The 24,367-nt window shown below is 33.3% G+C and overlaps 1 long non-coding RNA gene across 9 annotated transcripts; it reads left to right on the top strand.

The window, feature by feature from the left end:
- The first annotated feature begins 1,096 nt into the window (after positions 1–1,096).
- On the top strand, positions 1,097–11,648 carry LOC147409833 (uncharacterized). 9 transcript variants are annotated; one of them, XR_015175431.1, is made up of 10 exons: positions 1,097–1,248; positions 1,683–1,792; positions 4,452–4,548; positions 6,139–6,359; positions 6,531–6,619; positions 6,748–6,822; positions 7,813–8,095; positions 9,069–9,224; positions 9,599–9,673; positions 11,153–11,648. It is a non-coding gene; the product is annotated as an uncharacterized LOC147409833 (long non-coding RNA). The 9 variants fall into 9 exon arrangements; XR_015175430.1 differs by lacking the exon at positions 6,531–6,619; XR_015175429.1 differs by lacking the exon at positions 7,813–8,095.
- The last annotated feature ends 12,719 nt before the right edge of the window (positions 11,649–24,367 follow it).

The following is a 24,367-nucleotide window of genomic DNA, read 5'->3' as shown; positions in this document are numbered from 1 at the left end:
ACCCAAAGAGGATGTAGGATCAATAGACAGATAAAGAAAGAGGGTTTCATTAGTACCTACTTAGTAAGTAATAGAGATGAAGGGGTACTTTTGGCTTTTTTTTTGTGTCTAGGGGTATTTTTGTTTGAACAAAGTCATCAACAATGTCATTTTGACCAATATTAAAATTAACAACAATGGAGAAAAACATGGTATTACGAATCCTTTTGCGAAGCCATTGGACTCTTGATTTTTGCTTGATCAATGCTTCTTTCGTCCACATCTCTTCGTTCAGGATGCAAGTAACTTCCTTTTCTTGGGTAGCAAGCACATCATCTAGAGGGTAAGATTGAATTTTGTTCTGGATCTCAGCAAAGTGGTTGTAATGACCAAAAATTTTAACTCGTATCTCAAGGAGCATTTTGAATTTGACTTTTTAAATTTTGAGTTTATAATATATTTAGAAGTATGGATATGGATTTACAAACTTTTGAGAAAATCTGACATCACCAATAGATCCAAATCAAAAGATTCAAAACACATATTTTTACCTGTAAGTATGCCTTAATAAGAGGTTGAACAAAAAAATTACGAAATCCTTGAATTTTATGTCAAGTTTATACCCAAAAGGGGAAATAATTTGATAAATCTCATCACACCATTAGTTTTTATTAAAAAATTGCCCAAAATGGACCATAACTTTGTGAAAATTGGTGCCAGGGACATAAACTTTTTAAATAAAACAAACTCATAAATAATTTTTACATCCTTAGCTCTCTATAAATACCAAACCTATTAGAAATTTACACAATTTTAAATCTCTTCTCTAGACTAAAATCCTAACCTTAGCCTCGTTAGAGGTAAAAGCTCCTATTCGAAGACCGTAGAGTGGGATTGAAGGATCGACTAAGTAAAAGTTGAGGTGCCGATAGCAGCTCTCTAATTTAATCAACTAATTTTGATTTAAAAATTAATTAATAATTAATAATTTTTTAAATGATAGAGAGAGAGATTTTAAAATTTAATAAAAAATTGTTGCAAACCGAGATGACTCACTTGAGTCATATAAGTAATGTGAAAGAGTTGAGACTCAAAACTATATAAAAAACAGATGGGATCCACGAAAACCCTAAGCCTACACCAAACACCTCAGACTCTAACCTAACTTCCTTCAAAACCATTATGGTCTGTTGAAGCTACTCATCTCACCCACAAACCCTAACTCAATCTCCATTAAAGGCTCGGGCAGTGATTTTTCCGTGGTGACTGGTGAGTCGTTTTTTCGTTCTAATCTATTGTCTTTTAATTTGATTGAAAGTCTGGTTGTTGTTTTGTTTAATCGAATGCTTTTTCTATTTTTTTCTAGTCTACATTGGTTTGTTCAAGTATGCAAATTAGGTTGAAAAAGTAGAACTTTTATCATTAGAATATATTTTTACTATCTATTTCGTTTTTTAAACACAGTGTTTAATTGTCTTTTGATAGTATATACACTATACAACGTTGTTCAATTTTTTTATTTTATTTTTCTCAAAAGAAGAAAAAAAAATTATATATGGAGATATCTAGTGAAGATGATTTTTAATAATGCTTAGGATCTCTGGTTTTTTTGGATCATTACCTTAGACACTACTTTTAAATTACTTTCCTTATTTACATTTTCATTGTTGGAAATGTTTTCTTTATTAAATTTTGTTTGCAAGGCAATTGAAGGATCTTCATAAAAGCCTTCAAAATGATAGAGGTTAATTGGATGGTCAGCACTGCAACCATGAGGTCACAGGTCCGATCCCAACTTATTAGCAAATCAAATGTAAGCAATTATTATTCCTTTGATTCAATTTAAACTGTTTATATGATTTTGCTGGTGTTGTGGATGTTTTCTGAAAATCAGAGTATCTTGGTTAGGATTAATTTTAAAATATTCATTAGAAGTTTATTACTTGTTAAGAAGATTAATTTTAGTTGTTTGAGAGCTTGAAATAAAGTTAACTCATATCTTACTAAAATAAATTGTAATTATGGTGCCTAGCTTTTTCTAAATAACCTGTTGCGTTCTTGAAAGAAAAAAGCTTTGCAATGATTCATAAAAAATAAATTTTTTCATATTTTACAACGAAAAGGAAATTTGCATGGAAAGAAGATCAAACGCTTTTATCCCTTCAACAGTGAATAATAACTTTTTTTTTATTCTTCAATGTTCATTGAAATTTTCTGTCTACAACCGGAAATTATTGGATCATGTTTTTTTATGTTTAGAAAGTAGAAAGGGTTGAGACTTGAGAATTAAGTTACTTGTTGGACAAGATAGTGAATATTTAAATAATTCGACTACTAAATAATAAATATAAACATCCTCTTAAATAATTAAAAATAAATAAAAATACTCTATTTACCTGTTTACCCGATGGGTACTAGGTGAAGACCCGATTCTTAATGGGTCCTTAAGATGACTACCCCATAACTAATCTGAAAATTAGTTGGCTCTCTCATAGTGGACCCAAAATCGATCAAATAAATAACCTAACTTTACAACAATGTTGTTATTTAATATAACTTGAAGGTATTTTGTAATTATAATGCTAACCCCTCTCATTATAAAGTATAGATAAGTGTATCTAAACTTATATAGAAACATTGTTGTCATACTTTACCTTAAGCAATAATTTCATTTTTGCCCACCCATAACTAATTTATAATGTGTCGTGTCATTAAAGGTACTTATAATTTTAGAAATTAATTAATGTTGATTTACATCAACAATATCACCCTTCTCTCAGTTAGGATGATGTTCAATGTTATCGGGATAATTATTTGGAAATTCTTATAGGATTGATGCATCAACCTCACGAACCCGCTTTTGATGCAAGGTCCTCCTACGAGAAGCTAGGTGATGATCAATGAATGACACATCATTAGAAGAATAAATTTTCTTTATTCTTTGATATAAAAAAGCTTGATGTATTAATGTCTTGTGAAATACTTTCTGGGTCCTCCAATCCTACTGAGGTATCTATAGTGGACCTATATATTAACATTCAAGTTGATTAGTGATATCTTTAGTGGACCCATACATAACTATCTCACCATTGTTTTCTAATTGATGACTTACCATATGCCATTTATATTTGTTGGAAGACTAAACAAAACTGACCTATGAGCCCTCATTTTCAATCTTAAGCCAAAAACTTTTGATATTTCTTATACAATTCTCTAATCATTAAGTTTTTTAACCTGTAGGATAAATCATTTTAAACCCATTCAATACTCGTCATCTTCGACCATTTGAGAAAATAGGGTTATCTGAAGTACCCACAAAAATACTTGAACATCATTTTTTTCTCTTTTATATCAAAGTTTAAAGCACAGTTCTGAACTTTTGATAGTCAACAAATTATATAAAAAAATATGGTTATTGTTTTTTAACGGAAGTGTTTGGATGCTGGTCATTTTATGCCTTTTATATTTTAATTGTCACCACTGTCACTGACAGCCCAACTACGACAATCGTCATAGTGCAATCATTGCAACTACGACCACCATCATTATTGTTATCTTCGACGTTGTTGTCACTGTCCCATTTTTATCTTTGTCACATGAAAATCACTACCACTATAGAACCTCACGGCCACAATAAAAGTAAGAGATGAGTCTAAGAAAGAAACTAAAATTGCACTAGTAGTCTGAATAATATAAATTACATCTTTAACTTAGATCTTCAAACTTATAAGGACTTCACCTTTGTACTATTAATGCACTTACTTAAAATTTAAAAACATTTCCAAAATAGTGAAACTTTCTAAAAACAGTAAAAGATTTAATATTTCTAAGACTTCTTTAAATTGTTAAAATGTAATTTACCAGAGAAGCGTAAATAATATAGAGTTTGTGAACTTGTCAAACCCATGTGATCTTGAAGTTTAATAATATGGACATTATGGCTGGGTAGTTACCTAAACTACCATTGCACAATATTAACTTATAGCCTTTGAACTTATCACAAAAAAACTTATAGCCTTTGAACGACAAATATATAAAAAGCTAAAAACAGATTTTATACCCTGAGGCTCAAGTTCGGTGCATCATGTGCACACATAATGATGCATGGATCAAGAACAGGAACAAAGAAATAATCTGCTTCTTCACCATTTAATGTTCGATAGGGGCTAGCATATAGTATAGAAATCATTATTAGAACAAATCAAAAGTGATGCCATTATCAATTCAACTTAAACAAAGAAACCTCTTCGGTATACCTACTATCCGGTGGCATAATAGCTCGTGGAGGAGATTCTGTTTCATGCTTAGCTGATTAATGTTACTTCTTTTTATTTTTGCCTTTCTATATTGGTTACACGTTCCAATGCATATGAGAAAGAAGCGTTTCTAGCGTTAGTGGTGTCATGGAACAAGTTGTGTTTCATGCCTAACTAATTGAATTTGTTGCTTCTTTTGTTATTTACTACTTGCAGTTACCTCCACCTCAGCTTGAGAATGCTCTGAATAGACATTCTAACCTAAGAGGTTCACTTGCTCGTTATGCCAGCCAGCAAGATCTTCACCACTGAGGTAATTATTTTACTATTGTATTTTCTAATAATCCTTCCAAGTTTCTATAGTGTATAGGGATACTATCTGTATTGAACTTAGGATCAGTGAACTTTTATAACGAGAAGTAATTCCTGAAGCAATATTTCAGAGTTAGACATTTTTTGGTGCTAGTTGGACCTTAAGTTTCTCTTCTGAAACCTAGATATGAACAAGCTAAAACAAATCAGCTAAAGATCAAAGGATGAAATTCGGACCTTAAGTTTCTGTTTTGAATTAAGTTCAATGTGAACTGGTTAATCCTCTTTAATACCCTCTGTTGTTCAATCTAGGGAGGCAAATATAATTTTCTAGATAAGGAGGGACTTGAGTGATTATCCTCTAGCCTCTCTGAACCCGTGTGAGCATGTGTCAAAACTCGTTTGAGACCAAGAATTATCGCCTGAGTTGTATCGGTATCAAGCATGGATGAGACGGATTGACAAGTCAATGTATTAGAAGAGATTTAAAATCTCACGTTCATTTTTCTCATTGTTGAACAAGACGCCTCAAAAATGTCTGAAAACTCATCCGAGACAACTCGGTATTAGGCATGGACAAAATGAGACGTGAAACTGAGTTTTAAAACCGTGCATGTGAGTGGTTATCCTATCTGAATTTCCCCAATCTACTTGATAATTGAATTTTTGAACAATTAGATGAGATAATGTTTGAAAAAAAATATCCAAAATATCCAAATAATCGAATTATTCCTTGGTTATGAAATTGTGGAATTTTCAATTAGGTTGATTCGATGGCCTTATATTCATATGTTTCTAAATTTTTGTTAATATTCTGACATTAGATCCTGTCTTGCGTGAGATTTCTAGGTCAGTAACTGAATCAATGTGCTATTAGGAAATGTTGAGTTGTCTCAACATAACTTTAGTTACCCTCATACTTTAATTGGGATTCGATACTAGTCCCATTGTTGAAAATCTAAAGCTAAGGCAATAGTTTGACGCAAACTTTGGTGCTGGACTGTTTTCACTGTAGTTGTGAAATTTTTTTCCTATCGGTTTGGGGTCTCCTTGCCTGGTAGTGGCAAAATTAGGTCAAAAAAGTAGATTGTTGATCGATAAAATATATTTTAACCATCAATTTGATTTTTTAATAGTTCTTCTATTACTATTATTAAAAAAAAATCTCTTTTTTTTTTTCCAGAAAAATCCTAGGTGATTGGAAACAAACATTGTTAAATGGTCTTTTGATGGTACACAGTGCTAATTTTATTTTTCAAAATAATAAAATTATATATGGATGTCAGTTTCAAGTTTCTTTACTTCTTATTTACTTTTTCACTGTTGAAAGTATGATCTTTATTAAATTGTGCTTTTTGCTTAATGGAAGGATGTCCCAGAATTTTGGGGATAAAAGCTGTGAAGATGATAGAGCTTAATTGGATAATTTGCATTGACTTCACCTTTGAACTGTCCTAGAATTGTGCTTTTTATTGAGTTATTACTATATACTATGACTCAATAAAAATATCAATCTCTAAGAGACAAACATATTGCGTTGCACTTGATCGAGCAGCCGATATTCTGTCTCTAATCCTTTTATTTTGCCTAGGTGAAGCAACAAATTGTTGTACATGTTTCCTTGCTCTTGATCGAGCAGCCGATTTTATGTTTCTAATCCTAGGTGAAGCAACAAATTGTTATACTTGTTGGTTGTACAAGCTTTGTAAAGCTCTTTGGTCTTTCTACGCACTGGTGGAGACACGATGGTGTGGCTTTGAAGCTTCAAATCTAAAGTTGACGTGCGATGAGAAATTAATCAGATAAAATGAAGTAAGCAAACAAATGAACATGGTTTGAAGTGAAATTTTGACAATATTTCTAATTTTAACTATTTTTTTCAACGTGTTAAGAGTTATTATTGTATTCGAAATCTATAAAGTCTTCCTCTAAGTGCCTCTTTGAACATACCTCTTTGAATCTGACACGCTTTTGCTCCGACAGAACGAAACTATAAAGAAGCCTATTGTTCCTAGTTTGTAGCATTAACATCAGCGATGCAGCAATCCCTCACTGCATGAGTTTCAAGCATGGTGAATTTTTGTATTCATGACAAACCAGTTATTTAAAAGCCATGTACTCATGATCTGCAAGTTGTTTTACCATGTATCTATACAATGTTACCCACTATATATGTATTATGTTTATCTGTTTATTGTAGGCCCACAATGCTCAACAAGTTATTGAAATTGACGAACTCAAGAATGGGAATGGAATTCTGAGGTAAATTTTACAGGTAATTTTACCTCCCTTAAATTCTTGTTTTTTGAGAACTAATATTTTCACACCAACTTTTACCATTAACACATCAATCAATGGAATTACATATCACAAATTCATATAAATATATAGGAAAAAGGGATACATAAGAAAATAGAAGAAAAGAAAGAAGAGCGCAAATGTAACTGTTACAAACCTCTCATATTTATCCTCATCACTCTCATAACCAATCTCTTTAGAACTTGAAGAGTTTTTCTCACACAAGGAAAGGAAGAAGAGTTATTCTTACTCTAGGATTTTCTAAATTTCAAATTAGGAAAGAAAATCCCCCAATCAACGGTTGATGAATGAATTCTTTTTTGTAATCCTTTTTTATAGACAATGAATTCAAATTAGGGGTGTCAATGGGTACCTGATTACCCGATGTACCCGAAACTGATTAATAGGTTTTGGGTCCATTGTGAGAGATCCAATTAATTTTCGGGTTGGTTATGGGTAGTAATTGCACTCACATGCTTACAGGTTGGTTTTTTTTTTTTTTCCCTCATTTTTAATAATTTTAAAGATGAATAACGATGGAGTGACCTCAAGATTGTTCGCGATTACTTGAAAGTGTGTGGGAACCATAGATGCTTTTCATCGAGATACATTTGAAAAAGTATGTGGTTCCTATCCACTTTCACGTCAAAATGTGCGAAATGAGGTACAATCTTTAGGTCACTCCAACACAACTCTTTAAAGATAGTATAGGGATACTATCTGTATTGAACTTAGGATAAGTGCGAACTTTTATAACGAGAAATAATTCCTAAAACAACATTCCATGGTTAGACCTTTTTCGGTGCTATTTGGACCTTAAGTTTCTCTTCTGAAACCTAGATATGAACAAGCTAAAACAAATCAGCTAAAGATCAAGGGATGAAATTAGGACCTTAAGTTTCTGTTCTAAATTAAGTTCAATGTGAACTGGTTAATCCTCTTTAATACCCTCTGTTTTTCAATGTAGGGAGACAAATTTAATTTTCTAGAACCCATTTGAATTTCTCTGAACCCATGTGAGCATGGTGTCAAAACTCGTCCAAGACCAAGACATATTGCTGGAGTCATCTCAGTATCAAGCATGAATGAGACGGACAAACAAGTCAATGTATTAGACAAGATTTAAAACCCACGTTCATTTTTCTCATTGTTGAGCAAGATGTCTCAAAAATTTCGGAAAACTCGTCAGAGACAACTCGATATAGTCATGGTCGAAATGAGACGTGAAACTGAGTTTTAAAATCGTGCATGTGAGTGGTTTTCCTATCTGAATTTCCCCAATCTACCTGATAATTGAATTTTTGAACAATTAGATGAGATAATGTTTGAAAAAAATATCCAAATTATCGAATTATTCCTTGGTTATGAAATTGTGGAATTTTTAATCATGTTGATTCGATGGCCTTATATTCATATGTTTCTAAATTTTTGTTATTATTCTGACATTAGATCCTGTCTTGCGTGAGATTTCTAGGTCAATAACTGAATCAATGTGCTATCAGGAAATGTTGAGTTGTCTCAACATAACTGTAGTTACCCTCATACTTTAATTGGGATTCGGTACTAGTCCCATTGTGGAAAATCTAGAGCTAAGGCAATAGTTTGATGCAAACTTTGGTGCTGGACTTTTTTCACTGTAGTTGTGAAATTTTTTTTCTATTGGTTTGGGGTCTCCTTGCATGATAGTGACGTAATTAGGTAGAAAAAGAAGATTGTTGATCGTTAAAATATATTTTAACCATCAATTTGGTTTTTTAATAGTTCTTCTATAACCTTTATTAAAAACGAATCTCCTTTTCTGTTTTTTTTTTTTCTTAAAAATCCTAGGTTATTGGAAATAAACAGTGTTGAATGGTCTTTTGATGGTACACAGTGCTAATTTTATTTTTCAAAATAATAAATTATATATGGACATCAGTTTCAAGTTTCTTTACTTTCTTATTTACTTTTTCACTGTTGAAAGTATGATCTCTATTAAATTGTGCTTTTTGCTCAATGGAAGGATGTTCCAATATTTGGGGATAAAAGCTATGAAGACGATAGAGCTTAATTGGATAATTTGCATTGACTTCACCTTTGTATTGTCTCAGAATTGTGCTTTTTATTGAGCTAATACTATATAATATAACTCAATAAAAATATCAATCTATAAGAGACAAACATGTTTCCTTGCTCTTGATCGAGCAGCCGATATTCTGCTTCTAATCCTTTTATTTTGCCTAGGTGAAGCAACAAATTGTTGTACTTGTTGGTTGTACAAGCTTTGTAAGGATCTTTGGTTTTCTCCCAAGTTTCTATGCGCTGGTTGAGACATGGTGTGGCTTTGAAGCTTCGAATCTAAACTTGACATGAGACGAGAAATTAATCAGATAAAATGAAGTAAGCAAACAAATGAACATGGTTTGAAGTGAAATTTTCACAATATTTCTAATTTAAAATATTTTTTTGTACATGTTAATAGTTATTATTGTATTCGAAATCTATAAAGTCTTCCTCTCAGTACCTCTTTGAATCTGACAAGCTTTTGGTCCGACAGAACGAAACTATAAAGAAGCCTATTGTTCCTATTTTGTAGCATTAACATCAGCCATGCACCAATCCCTCATTGCATGAGTTTTAAGCATGCTGAATTATTGTATTCATGACATACCAGTTATTTAAAAACCATGTACTCATGATCTGCAAGTTGTTTTACCGTGTATCTATACAATGTTACTCAGTATATATGTATTATGTTTATCTATTTATTGTAGGCCCACAATGCTCAACAAGTTATTGAAATTGATGAATTCAAGAAGGGGAATGAAATTTTGAGGAAAATGTTACAGGTAATTTTACCTCCCTTAAGTCCTTCTTTTTAGAGAACTAATATAGGCACTCCAACTTTTACCATTAACATATCAATCAATGGAATTACATATTTCAATTCATATAAATATATTGGAAAAAAGGGATACATAGGAAAATAGAAGAAAAGAAAGAAGAGAGCAGATGTAACAGTAACAGACCTCTCATATTTTTCCTCATCACTCTCATGACCAATCTCTTTAGAACTTGAAGAGTTTTTCTCACACAAGGAAAGGAAGAAGAGTTATTCTTACTCTAGGATTTTCTAAATTTCAAATTAGGAAAGAAAATCCCCCAATCAATAGTTGATGAATGACTTCTTTTTTGGTGAACATAATGGCACTAACATGCTTGCAAGTTAGTTTTTTTTTTCCTCATTTTTAATATTTTTAAAGATGGATAATGATAGAGTGACCTCAAGATTGTTCGTGATGACTTGGAAGTGTATGGGAACCATAGATGCTTTTCATCGAGATACGTTTGAAAATGTATTTGTGGTTAATATCCACTCTCACGTCAATATTTGCGAAATGAGGTACAATCTTGAGGTCACTCCAACACAATTCTTTAAAGATTATAACACACTGTTCAACGTTCAAACTGTATAAACAAATAGAAGAGTCTGACTAGCCTTACTAAGTAAGGATTTACTAAGGCTCTTTGGTCTCATCTTGTGACATAAATAAACATGATCAAATGATTTAGGGCTGTAGAGGAAAATTTTCTTTGAACTTGGAAAAAATATCATTTAAAAAATGTTAGTTTTCAGCCCTAAAATTTTTAAAACGTTAAGTGAAAGATTATAAACAAATAGAAGAGTCTAACTAGCCTTACTAAACTAGTTAGTAAGGATTTCACCCTTACTAAGACTCCTTGGTCTCATCTTGTGACAATAAAACGCGATCCGATGATTTAGGGTTGTAGAGGACAACTTCTATGAACTTAAAAAAAAAAAAAACGTTCCAAAAAAGTTATTTTTCATTGTTTAATTTTAAAAACATAGGTGTAAGTTCGGTAGCTGTCCATTCTCAAAACCTTGGATCAAGCCCAAAATATATATTTTTTTGAATTTTTTATAAATGAGTTTTTGGATGAAATTTAGAGGGCTGTGGTATTGGATTTTGCTAATGTGGTAATCCATTTTGAGCAAAATGACCCTTAGAAATTAAGTCAAATCAGTTTTTTATATTAACGGGTACCCAATAGGTATGGAGTATTTATTGGATCGGTTATGGTTCCAAGGGTCTTATACTTGGAACCGAAACCGATGTTCAAGTTCGGTTCTGATTTTGGGTATACATGGAACCGACCCAAACCCAACCCATAGACACCCCTAATTCAAATGATGTATAGACATTATTTTGGTTACATGTTTTATGTATTGAGGGTCTTTTATTCACGTTTTAATGAAATCTAGTTTTTTGTCATTATAAATTTAAGTGGCAAACTATCTTTTGCAGTGACTAACTGAAGTTGGCTTGGAAGGAAACTAGGATTATCGGTTGATCAAGCCCCTAAGGTCATATGTCCGATCCCAACTTGTTTGCAAATAGAAGGTTAGCCGTTACCTCATGTGATAAAACTCAAGAAGAGAAGGAAAGTATAAACAAGGATCATTTGTGACCAAGAAGGAAATAGTTTTCATGTGAGTATCTGGTTTCTGGTTTAATAGAAGGAAAAATTTCCGTCTTTTGTGATCGAGAGGGTTGAAGATCAAGCTACTGGGTTTGCTTTATTGGGAAGAAGTTATTTATTTTTTATTTTCTGTAAAATACTGTGTTAAGTACAAAACCCTTTCACTTTACTTCACCTTTTTTTTTTTCGAAACACATTTGATAGTTGTATTGTTTATCATCCATCACAGTTTTACAATGTCTGAAAAAAAATGCAAATTATCTAATCATTCTTTGGTTATAAAAATTATGAATTATCAATGAAGTTGATTCGATGGCCTGATATTCACATGTTTCTGAATTTTTTGTTAATATTATAACATTACATCCAGCCTTGTGTGAGATTTCTGGGTCAATAAATAAATCGATGTGCTATTAGAAAATGTTGAGTTGTCTCGACATGAATGTAGGTACCCTCATGCCTCAATTGGGATTCGGGACCAGTCCCATTGTGGAAATTCTTGAGTTAAGGCAATAGTTTGATGCAAAATTAGGTTGAAAAAGTAGATTGTTGGCTATTAAAATTTATTTTGAGGCAATAGTTTTATTTTCACTCCTACAAATATCCAGAACAATTTTTTTTATCTAGTCTATTTAATAAAAATGCAACTGTGGGTCTTACAAATCTCCATAAATTGTATCCCCCCAACTCTGTCTTTCTCTATCTCCATCACCTCATAATTTGCAGCATGGTTTTAAAACTCGGTTTTGCGTCTCGTCTTGTCCTTTAATGTATTGAAACCATTTTTATGTTAGCTGTTATGGCAACTCTTAAGACCTTTCTCCAGCACTCTGAGCTCATGCCGCATAACTGACTTCACTTCCATACATGATGAAGCCATTCTGCATAGAGGGTACCCTTAATGGTCTCTTATGATTACTCCTTCTCCTCCTCCATTCCCACTCATAGAACCATCTGAATTAAGCATGAGCTCATGCCTCTTGTGGAGAAGATTATAGAATCACCATACTTTTTCCCAATTGAGTTAATGGCGGCATTTTCATTGGGTAAATCTTGGAAAGATCTTCTCAATGGTGGTCGTCCTTCTTTGTTGGAAAAAAACCTGGAATTTTTTCCTGAAATTCAAAAAAGGAGATACAATTTTGCTGCCAGAAGAAGCTATAGTAACTAAAGCAAATAGATGGGAGAATTCTCTTGTGGGTTATCTTTTAGGGAAACGTCTTTATTTTCATGGCCTAAAAATTGTAGTTCAAAGGATGTGGAAAATAAAAGGACACATGGAGATGCTATCCATGGATGATGGATTCTTCTTATTTAAATTCAGTAATTCGGAGGATTGCAATATGGTTCTCAACTTAGCTGTTTGGAGTGTTGGAGGGAGACCATTAATTCTTCAAAAATGGTCAGTGGATTCGAAACCTATGCGTGAAATGTTGGCAATGGTTCCGATTTGGAGTCGTTTGCCTCAGTTACCAATTCAGTGTTGGTCCCCAACATGTCTGGGTCGTATAGGTAGCAAAATTGAAATTCTGTTGCATTCTGACGAGGCAACTGCAAATAGATCACGTCTTGGTTTTGCCAGTTTTTGTGTAGAGATTGATTCTCTCTCTACTTACCCAGAAAATATTATTTTAGAGTGAAAGTCAATCAACGAATATCTTATGAATGGAAGCCAAAGCCGTGTAGGGTATGTGTTACGTTTGATCATAGTCATGATCAATGTCCGAAAGTGCAGCGGAAGAAAACAGGGACTACTGTCTCAGCTTGGGCTGCAAAGCCAATAGAGATAACAAAAAATTTAATAGAAGGACTGAGAGTTGAAGATGAAGATCCTGGTGGGACCTATGTGAATGAAGTGGGTACAAATCTAGAAGGAAGTTCTAGAGATTTGGAGGTCGTTTCAGAAACAGCCATGGAGGAAGGTAGAAAAGAAGAAACAAATGATGTGGTGGAGGGATGCAGCAAAACTACACGATCAAAAACTATACCTAACGAGGGTAATCCATCTAATCTTTGATACTGTATGTTATAATGTGGAATGTTCGAGGGTTTAATTACGTAAGAAAGAGGAATTATGTTCAAGATTTCATTAGGGATGAAAATGTTGAATTGATGGGGTTTTGTGAGACTAAGGTTTAGATCGAAGATGCATTAAAGTATCAAAGGAAGCTATGTAGAGCATGGAAATTATCGATAATTATGATTCACACTTCTATGGTCGTATCTAGGTGGGGTGGAATCTGTTGGTCTACTTTGTGCACAAAAAAAAAAATTGAATCGAACCAAGTTATTCACTGTAAGGTACTTCGTCTGAGGGATGGATTTCTTAGTTTCATGTCATTTGTTTATGCCCAAAATTTTGAGAGTGAAAGAAGGTTGCTATGGTCAGATCTTAGTCAGTTAATCACATTGGAGCCATGGATTGTATTGGGGGGTTTTAATATGGTTAGATTTCAGGAAGAAAAGGTGGGAGGATGTCCTGCATCAAGCCGAGCAATGTGTGATTTAAATGAATGCATTAATACAATTGGAGTTCAGGATTTGAAAACTAATGATGATTGGTTCTCATGGAGTAATAAGACAATAGGAACTTGACGTATTCTCTGCAGGTTGGATAGGACTAATTTGGCATGGTTGTTAAAATTTCCGCAAATGATTTTGAATTACCTACTTTGTGGAGTGTCAGATTATTCTCCTTTGAAGTTAATATTTCCAAGGAACTCTTCAGGACGACCAAAAACATTTAAATTCTTCTCTCTGTGGATAGGAAAACCGGTGTTCAAAGAAGTGGTTTTTAATGCCTGGAATCAGAATATTATGGGTACCCCTATGTTTAAGCTTACAAGAAAAATTAGGGTGGTTAAAAATTCCATTAAAGAATGGAATAGGAATTATTTTGGAATCATTCATGGTCAGAAAGAGAAAGTTAAGGAACATTTGTTTTGGATAAAAAATTAGATTCGGAGACAACCAATGGATAACAACCTTCAAGCTTAAGAGGAAGAAGCAATGAGAGCCTACAACGAGGAATTAGACAGTGAAGAAGTTTGTATAGGCACAAATCGAGAATTCAGTGGCTTCGGGAATGGGATAGAAATACTCGATTCTTTTATTCTTTAATGACTACAAACATTGTGAAGAATGGAATTATGGAGTTGGAAACAGATCGTGGAGAATTACTTAAAGATAATGGAAGTATTGAAGTATGGGCTACTCATTATTTCTCAACAATGTTTTGCAACTCGAATCCTACAGTAAGTTCTCAAGTTCCATTTATTTCTAAATTCTTTGAGGAACATGTGCAAATTTTATCAAGTTTTGTTTCTAAGGAGGAGATAAAATCTATTATTTATGCATCCCTAAGAAATAAATCTCCAAGTCCAAATGGATTTGGGTGTGAATTTTTTATAAATTATTGGGATATTGTTGGAGAGGATGTCTATGTAGCTGTGTTGGATTTCTTCAAAAAGGGGAAGTTGTTGAAAGAAATCAATGCTACTTTAATTTGTATAATCCCTAAGGAAGAGAATGCCAAGCATCTTGAAAAATTTAGACCCATTGCCCTTCGTAATTTTATCTATAAGAGCATTTTTTAAATCCTAGCTAACAAGTTAGCCATCTATCTTCCACATATTATTTCTTCTAATCAATTGACATTTGTTAAGGGAAGAAAAATCCAAGATATTATTCTTTTAGCCCATGAAATGGTCCATAATTACCATTCTTTGAAATCTCCTGAATTTTTGTGTGTCAAAATTGACATTAAAAAAGCCTATGATTGTGTTAATTGGGGATTTTTGAAATCAATTCTTTTTCAATTAGGATGTCCTCCTCTCTGGATTAATCGAGTCATGGAATGTGTGTCCACTCCAATTTTTTCTATTCTCATTAATGCCACTTCTTATGGTTTTTTCATAAGTGAAACATGGTTGAGACAAGGTGATCCTCTATCTCTTTATTTATTTACATTGATTATGGAAGCATTTTCTTGCAGTCTTAGTTAGAAAATTATTTCAAATCAGTTGACTATTCCAAGAGTCTCATGTATTCCAGGGAGTTTCACATCTAATTTTTGTTGATGACGTCCTAATTTTTTCAAATAATGATGGTTCTTCAGCTTTGTCTATTCAAGATGTTCTGAATGAATTTTTTGATATGTCAGGGCTTTAAGTAAATGAAGCAAAGAGTAAAGTTTTTTTTTAGTGATTCTTGTAAAAATTAGAACATGATTTTATCTATTCTTGAATTAAGGTACTCTTCCCATTAAATATCTGGGTCTTCCCTTATTTTCTTCAAGATTATCTCATACTCTGTGTCAAACTCTGATTGATAGAATCTCAAAAAGGGTAAAGGGTTGGAGGACGAACTTGTTGTCGTATGCGAGAAGGTTAGAATTAATTAAATCAGTGTTATCTAGTTTTCAAGTCTATTGGTCTGCTTCATTCAATATTCCGGTGAGTGTCTTGAAAAAAAATAGAAAATACTCGCAACAACTTTCTTTGGAGGGGGTCCTTCTCTCTTATGGTCTATCCATCCTATCAGTTGGACAAGAGTGTATAAACCATATGATAAAGGAGGTCTTGGCATTCGACGCCTAAGGGATATAAATAAAATTGGGATGGTAAAGTTGTTCTAGAGAGTGGTGGAAAATAAGTCCTCTTGGGCAGACTAGATGAGGAAGAGATATGTGGGGGATTCAGATATTTGGGGATGTCAACAAGCAAATAATGCTTCTTGGGCATGGAGAGGCATTTTAAGGGAGGGAGAATTTGTTCGGAAGCATATTAGATTTTTAATTGACAATGGGGAAGAAACTTTTATTTGGAGAGATCCTTGCCTACAAGAAGGGAGCATAATATCTAGATTTGGCAATCAAATTATTAATCAATTCGATAGTCGTTTAAATGCAAAGATTTAAAATTTTATTGTTGACAGGAAGTAGATTTTTCCAAGATCTTACAATGACCAAATGCAATTAGTCATTGATCATATTTCATCCACTCCAATTCCAAAAATGTTGATGAGGGACAGAGTTGTTTGGAGATTGACCGCAAATGGTCAATTTACATCAAAATCAGCACATGAGATGTTAGTTGAAGGGCAAGGTTCAGTTGGTTGGAAGAAAATTATATGGAATAAGAACCATATTCCAATGTTTTCCTTTATTTCTTGGTTAGTTGTACAAAAGAAACTTTCAACTTTTGAAAATCTAAACAAGAAGGGGTTCAAATGGGTGTCACAGTGCTCCTTGTGTGGCACCCATCAAGAGACGAATGACCATTTATTTTTTAGATGTCCATATACGCAATGGATTTGAATCCAATGTTTAAAGAAGTTTGGCATAAATAGAGTTGGAACAGGGTCAACAAAAGACGAATTGCAAGTGATTAACAGTGTGAGGTTCCATTGTAATCAGATTATGCATATGTTATACTTAGCGCTTTGTGTAGTTATTTATTATTGCTAGAAGGAACGGAATCAACGTATATTTGCGGAAGTTTAGTCTGCAAAGGACATAGTGTTGAATCAGGTGGGAGAGGTGGTGAAAAAATGTTTTGATGGAGCAGAAATTGAAGCCGATTCGAGGAACATATAACAGTGCAGATCATGAATAAATTGCGATGCAACTACTCAGTTATCAAACCAGTGCTCAAACATTTTTTTTTGGGGAACTCCGGATGAGAATGAGGTGAAGATAAACACAGATGGAGTGAGTTCTCAGCATGGGTCGGGATTTGGATTCATAGGCAAAAACAATATGGGAGAATTGTTTTTTGCAGGGTGGAGTAACACAGATGCTGCAGATATAGTTCAGATTGAGCTCCAAGCTATCTTATAAGCTATGAGATATGCAAGGATGAAGGGAAGTGAACGAATTATAATCTCTTATGATTCCTTATATTCAATCAAAAACATTAAGCATGACATCGAACCTTCATGGAAGTGCAGTGAAATTCTACGGGAAATTTCAGAACATATTGAATTTTTTGAGAAGTGTTCATTTGAATTTTATTGGAGAGAAACAAATCGGGCAACGGATAACTTAGCAAAATTAGGGTGCTATTCGAATAATTATTTTATTATGGAAGAGATGAGTAATGTTCTTCAAGATCTAGTGAGAATCATAGGGGAAGATTTAATTTGTATGTGTGGTCCCTTCAACCCCGGCTTATCAATAAATAAATAAATAAATAAAATAAAATAAAATAGAAAAGAAAAGAAAAGAAAAGAAAAATGCAGCAACAAAAGGAAGTTTCGATCAAAATAAAAAAGATGCGGGAAAATAAAATAGAAAAGAGGGGGGAAGAGATCTTCAGCCACCACCATTACCATCGTCTTTCTCTTCATTCTCGAATTCTTCTAATGCCAAGCTCCCCTTCCCTAACCAGACGACAAACTAACTTCCAATTAACTAAATGGATCGAACTTGTTAATGAGGGGCCATGCTAAAGGAATCTACTAAGAACAAATTCAGTTTTTTGAATGATACCATTAGGGATTGCGAAACAAGATGACCAATTGATTTTAAATGAAAAAAAGGGCCAATCTAATTAATTTGACTCTACCCATAAAGGATAAAAGATGAGCTTTCCAACCCTCAATACAAGAAAGGATTTTGTCAATAATGGGTTGGCAAAGAGTGGATGTTAACCAAGATAAAAATGAAGGTACACACAAATAACAAATATGAAGATAGCCCTCTTGAAAAGATAAGATGTTAAGAATTATACTTTTATTAGAGCATGGCTCACTGAAAAAAATACTACTCTTGTCTACATTAGTTTCATGAGCAAAGATTTGGTGAAAAATTCAGAAGATTTTTAATATTTGTCGCTGAGATTGAAGAATTTTGAGAGAAGAGAAGAATATCATTAGCAAATATCATACGAGAGCTGGGAGGTAAATTCCTATTCTAAATAAAAAAATAAGATTATTTTCTACGTTATGCTCAAGAATGCTCGAAAAAGTGTTTTTTAACAAGGGTAAATAAATAAGGCGATAGGGATCCCTTTGTCTAAGGCCTCAAAGACTACGGAAATGACAATGGGAAGACCCATTAATGAGAATGGAAAAAGACGGAGATCAAACACATTCTTGAACCCAATTAAACTAGAAGTTATCACATCTAATCTGAATAAGAATATTCTCAAGGAATTCCCTCCTAACTCTATCATAACCCTTTTTAAAGTCGATTTTGACTGTAAAAAAAAAAAAAAAAAAAAAAAAAAAAAAAAAAAAGCAAGAGTAGAATTATGGTGGGAATTATGGACTAGTTCATGAGAAAGTAAGATATTAACATAGATGAGACGACCCTTGATAAGAAAAACATATTGATTCATGCTGATAATGGAAAGAAGACAATGAGCTAGACGATTAGCCATAATTTTGGTGATGACTTTATAAACCAAGTTACACAAAGCAATTGGACGGAAATTTTCCAACCTATTTGCTCTAGGCTTTTTTGGAATGAGAGCTATATGAGTAGAATTGAACCCTTTGAGTTATTTCCCACACTTAAAAAAGTTAAAACAACCTTATAAACATCCGACTCTACTAAATCCCAGAAAGTCATGAAAAACTCTGCACAAAACTCATCAGGGCTTGGGGACTTGTTATGAGGAGACGTAAAAACAACATCCTTTATTTCTTCTCTAATGACTGGCTTAGAAAGAGAAATAGATTGTGTAGACACCCCATTTTTGCAGTCACCTGATTAATCAACTCGTCAACCTGATCGCGACGATTCCCAATGATAGATGATTTTTCCAATGCTTTATTTGTTACTAGATATATTTTAAAAATTCAGATGAGATATCTCAAACTAACAAAATTATAGAAACCACGCTACGCTAGGAAAATATAACCCAAAAAACATAGAAATCATCATTTCATAAACAAAAAGAAGCTTTACGATAAAAATCACTAAAAAATGATCAAATTATCAAAATACCCCTAATATCAAAATATCCTTAGAGCCCACAGTACGCTTAGGAAAACCCTTTCGAATACATAAAACAACAAAATGAAATCAAATAAATCATTTCGTCAATTTTTATCAAATTCGATAAAATTACAAAAATGCCCCTCATAAGGTTTGACAATCATTTCCCGTCAAAAAAATTTATAAGTGACACAAACCAATAATCCAATTGAATTCCTTACGAAAAATCGATTCCAAAACATCCCGGAACATCGAAAATCGACTTGAAATGCAAAAGTTCTCTTCGGGAGCAAAACGATAATTTTTCAAATTTTAAAATTTTTAATTTCGAAATTAATAAATAAAATATTAATTAACATAAAGTAAAATTTTAATAAAATTAATTTAAAATTTTAAACCAAGTCAATCTCATAAGACTTAAGTCAAAATCCTAACCAAGTCAATCTCATAAGACTAAAGTTAAAATCCTAATCTAAAGGAACCAAGTCAATCTCATAAGACTTAAGTCAAAACCCTAATTAAATCTATAAAAGAAACCTAATGAATCACTAACTCTACTCAAAAAACTCTATAAATAGAGAGCTTCCACAACCTACTTTCGTAGGTCAAAGAAAACCCTAGAAAAAGTAGGTAAAAAAGCTATCCTATCATTCTCAAAACCCTGATTTTGAAGCTCTAACCCTTTACCTATCATCGAAACGCTAACTTTTATCAAAAAGACTCTCAAAACTCTCTAAAAGTCACCTAGAAATCCATTACAATACTAGGAAAAACTCAGATCTAAGGAGGAAATACTTCATTTTGGAGATCCAAAGTAGATCCGGTAATAAAACAAAGTGAGGAGAATTTATACGAGAAGTTGTTCTATCATATCTGAGGGAACAAGTCGTTGCGATCGTCACGGGTATAAATTCTTTGTCTTTTTTATTTATTTTAGCTCTTTAGCAATGTAATATTTTTGAGAATTCGTAGAGACCGGCGTTTGCCGGGCGGGGTTGGTGCCTAACACTTTCCAACCCCGTAACGTGATCCCTAGACTTAGTATCTTTTGTAGATTAGTTGTTTTATTCGTTTTGAGTCAATGCTCGGTTCCTAAACTGTACTAACTAGGTGGCGACTCCCAAACCTCAAAATCAAAAGCGGATCCGCACATCCCGTGGATCGAGGGTGCTTTCAGTGGCGACTCCACTGGAGACTATTGAGGATGAAACTTGAAATGCCCCAAATATGGGAACATTTCCATTTAGACCTAGTTTTTTTATGTTTTTTTTGTTTATTTTTTAGTTCTTTAATTTGTTTATTTTTTGGGATTGTATCATATTCTCTCAGCATCATTTTTAGCGTATTATTATAGAATATTATTTGCTATGATTCAATTTAGGATCATTTGGAATGACCATAAATAATGTAGGATATTAAGAGGATGATAATGTGAAAAAATGGTTATTGACTCATTTTTATTATTTGAATTGTTTTTAGGCTTGTATTATCCTTTATTGGTATCCTTTGGTTCGATTTTGAATACTTTGATTTGGCATATAATTTTCTTTTTATAATTCAATCTAGGGTCATTTTGGGATGACCCTAAATAATGAAAGATTCAAATTAGCATAAATTGAAGACAGAATGATGGTGGTTGAGATGTGAGTTATGGTTTTTTTTTTTTTTTAATTTTGGATGAATTTTTTTAACACGTTACTAGGCATAGGCGACGAGTTGTGAAAATAAATTATTTGTGAGTGATGCGTTAAGAACTAAAAAAAATCGTCTATTTTAATGTTGTTTGTGATGAGGAGAGGAGTCCAAGAAAAAAAATATTTTATATGTGGTGTGCCAATAGCAAGACTGTCATTTTTGTTATTTTATCTTCTTCCCAAATGGGTTTTAACAGCAAAGAGGACAACAGAGAGAAACGTCTCTCCTTCATCTCTCTCTCTCTCTCTTTCTCCTTCATCTCTCTCTCTCTCTCTCTATATATATATATATATATATATATGTTTTGATCTTTCTTCATCAAGAAAATCCAAAGCAAAAGAAGATCAGAGAGATAGAGAGAAAGAAAAAGAGGGAGATTCAATTGCAGGGCTTCGATAATGGTGAATCGTTTTTCATTCTTTTTTCTTTCATGGGAAGGACTCACACGCTAAAGCTCCAATTCCGAGTGCTGTATTTTCATCGTTCTTCGTCTTTGCTTTTCTCAGTTGTGACATTTTTTTGTTTGGGTGTCTTGGTCGATTAAAGCTTCAACAATTGAATATAAGATTTGGGTTTATGAAGGTTTATGATAGAGGTCAGATGTATGTGTTTTGGTTCTAGTAAATGGTAGACTCCTTGTTGATTTCTCTGTGAGGAATCGATCAAAATTTTTTACTACAACTGTCAATCTGGGTTTTTTTTTAAACAAAAGCAGTTTCAAAAATATAAATTTTTGAATGTTTTCTAAATATCGACATCATAAAAAAAGAATCTGACCATGGCTTCTGTGAAACTCGATCACCCAATCCCTGATGGACCATAGGTAGCTTTGTTTCCAACTCAGCTGAGTCGATATTTCGATTTGGGGAACGACTCAAGATCGGGTTTCACTTTATTTTTCAGATCAGAATCCATGGCAACTATTTCGAGCGTTGAAAGGTACGTGAAAGAGGTTGTGTTTGTTGGATCTGTTAGGAAGTGTATTGATTTAGATCTTGTGATAACGAAATTTACGATTCTTTTTAGAATTGTTGTCGTTTAGAAATCACACAAAGATAAGATTGTTGTTTGTTAAATAAAATAAAAAAACCTCTAAAATATGTATTTCATGTGTTACGCTCGTCTGCATCCAAGGGTTGTGAATTGTAGAAGAGTGTGGTCATTATAATCGGAGAAGGCCTAAGGAAAAGATCAAGTGAGCCGTTGTCGTACTTGATTTTTCTTTTCTGATGACATAATTGGGGATTTGGAAGCTTTGCATAATTAAAAAATGGGTAATAAAAGGTAGATAGTTTGCTTGTCATCGACTTGAACTCCAATTTTTTAGGGACTTGATGGTAGCCCTCTCTGTTGGGATGTTGAGAATGTTTTTTTATTATTTATTTGTTTATTTATTTTGAGTCACTATTGTCACACCAATTTTTACATGGAGCACATCACAACGTTGGGGTTAATTCTTTCTTTGAACGCGAATGTATAAGTTGATGTGGTCATATAATCTTATTTTTGTTGGACAGTTCTTTTTAGGTTCCCTTAATAGCAATTTTTTTTCTAAAAAAACAAAATCAATTTGCTTAAGTCGTTTAGGAATAGTTAGTAATAGGTTTCTTTAATTTCTTTTTAAGTTTTTTTTTTCTCTCCCTATTTTCTTCTAAAAAAAAATCAATTTATTTATAAAAAAAAGGAATCATCACTACTTATCATAACAACTACCATCCTATCCTCAATTCAATGTTCGGTGAAAACTCAATTTTTTTTGGGTTGCTTAAAGCGATCCTTGATTGGGCCATATAAAAAAATATTTTTGGAATTATATGCTTGCTTCAACGATCGAACCCGATTATTGATTTTTGTATTAATTGCTTATCTAACATTGCCATGATCTTGATTGAGATGTATGATGTGTTTGTTTCAATTTTAATTGAGATCTAATAGGCTTTGAATATTTTGCTTAATATTCATGTGGTATCAATGTATGATGATATGATCAGGCCCACGAGCCCACTTGTTTGAAAAAGCCCCAGGCACACCCACCTTGTTTTGCATACACCACTGGCACGTTTATTGCTTTGCACTTTTGCATATCCCATATAGCCAACGTGGCACTAGTGCATGGCCTGGTCTCTTCGGAGATGCAACGTCATTCATGAAAATCACAACTCCAGTCATGTACCTTAGGGTATATTAAACTGGGACATTAGTACCGTCTGATCAAATGACTGTGAAAGGTGTATCGATGCACCCAGGCTGGAGCGACCTGAGCCTTTGACCTATTGTAAGCCGCACAGTCATATGTCCCGATTGCCAACGTAGTACTAGTACATGGTCAGTCCCCTCGTGGGATGCTAAACTATTTATGAAAGCTACAACCCTAGACTCTTACCTATACGATATATCAAAGGTAATCCAAGTTCACTAATTGCACTTCTTGGTTAAAATCAGTGCCTAAGCAAGATCCTGCCCCGCTGTACCTTACTATATGAGGGGGATATACTATGTCTATTCTAGACAAGAGGTATTTAAGAAGACCCTTGATCAGCATTGTGCGCCACCTCTCAAATGGGGATTAAACTGGCTGCTTTTGACTTTAGAGAAGTGGGTTGGAGTTTTAGATTATCACCTATACGGTATATCAAACCAAGTCATCACGTACAGTCGATTGAATACGTTTCGAGAGGTATATAGGTGAAAGTGCCCTCAATCTGTGGGGTACACTGATCCGTTTTTCACCTTTGAGGTTTGGGAGTCGTCACCTAGTTATTACGGTCTAAGAACCGAATATCGACTCGAAACAGATAAAAAGAAATAACTAATCTACTACAAAAAAGAATACTGAGTTCGGGAATCATATTACGGGGTTGGAAGGTGCTAGGCACCAACCCTACTCGTCAAATGCCGGTTTCTACTGATTTTCAAATAAAACTACATTGCTAAAAAAGACCTAAATAGTAAAAAAAAAAAATAAATGAAAAAATTACCTTCACGAAAGTAACGGTTTTGTTCCCTCAGATCTGATAGAACGGCTCCTTGTACAACACTCCTCGCTTCATTTTTTCACCGGACTCGCTTTAGATTTCCAAGACGAGGTACTTTCTTCTTAGATATGAATTTTCTGACTTTTTTTAGATTTCTAGGTGTTTTAAAGAGCTTCTAGGTGTTTTTTGAGCTAAAGTTGGGATATGGATGTTAGGTATGGAGGTAGGACTTCAAAATTAGGGTTTATGGGAGGTTAGGGAAGCTTTTCGACTTACTTTTTCTAGGATTTATTTTTTCATGCGAAAATAGATTGTAGAGACCCTTATTTATAGATTTTTTTAGGTGCTTGTTTTGATATAGTTAGTGTTTAATTAGAATTATTTTTAATAGAGTTATAATTTAATTAGAATTATTTTAGGTAGAGTTA

The sequence above is a fragment of the Akebia trifoliata genome, chromosome 2 (genome assembly GCF_017979445.1).
Source record: "Akebia trifoliata isolate Shusen 1 chromosome 2, ASM1797944v1, whole genome shotgun sequence".
Taxonomy (NCBI): domain Eukaryota; kingdom Viridiplantae; phylum Streptophyta; class Magnoliopsida; order Ranunculales; family Lardizabalaceae; genus Akebia; species Akebia trifoliata.
The sequence above is the reverse complement of the archived record's forward strand: the minus strand, read 5'-3'. Positions and strand labels throughout refer to the sequence as shown.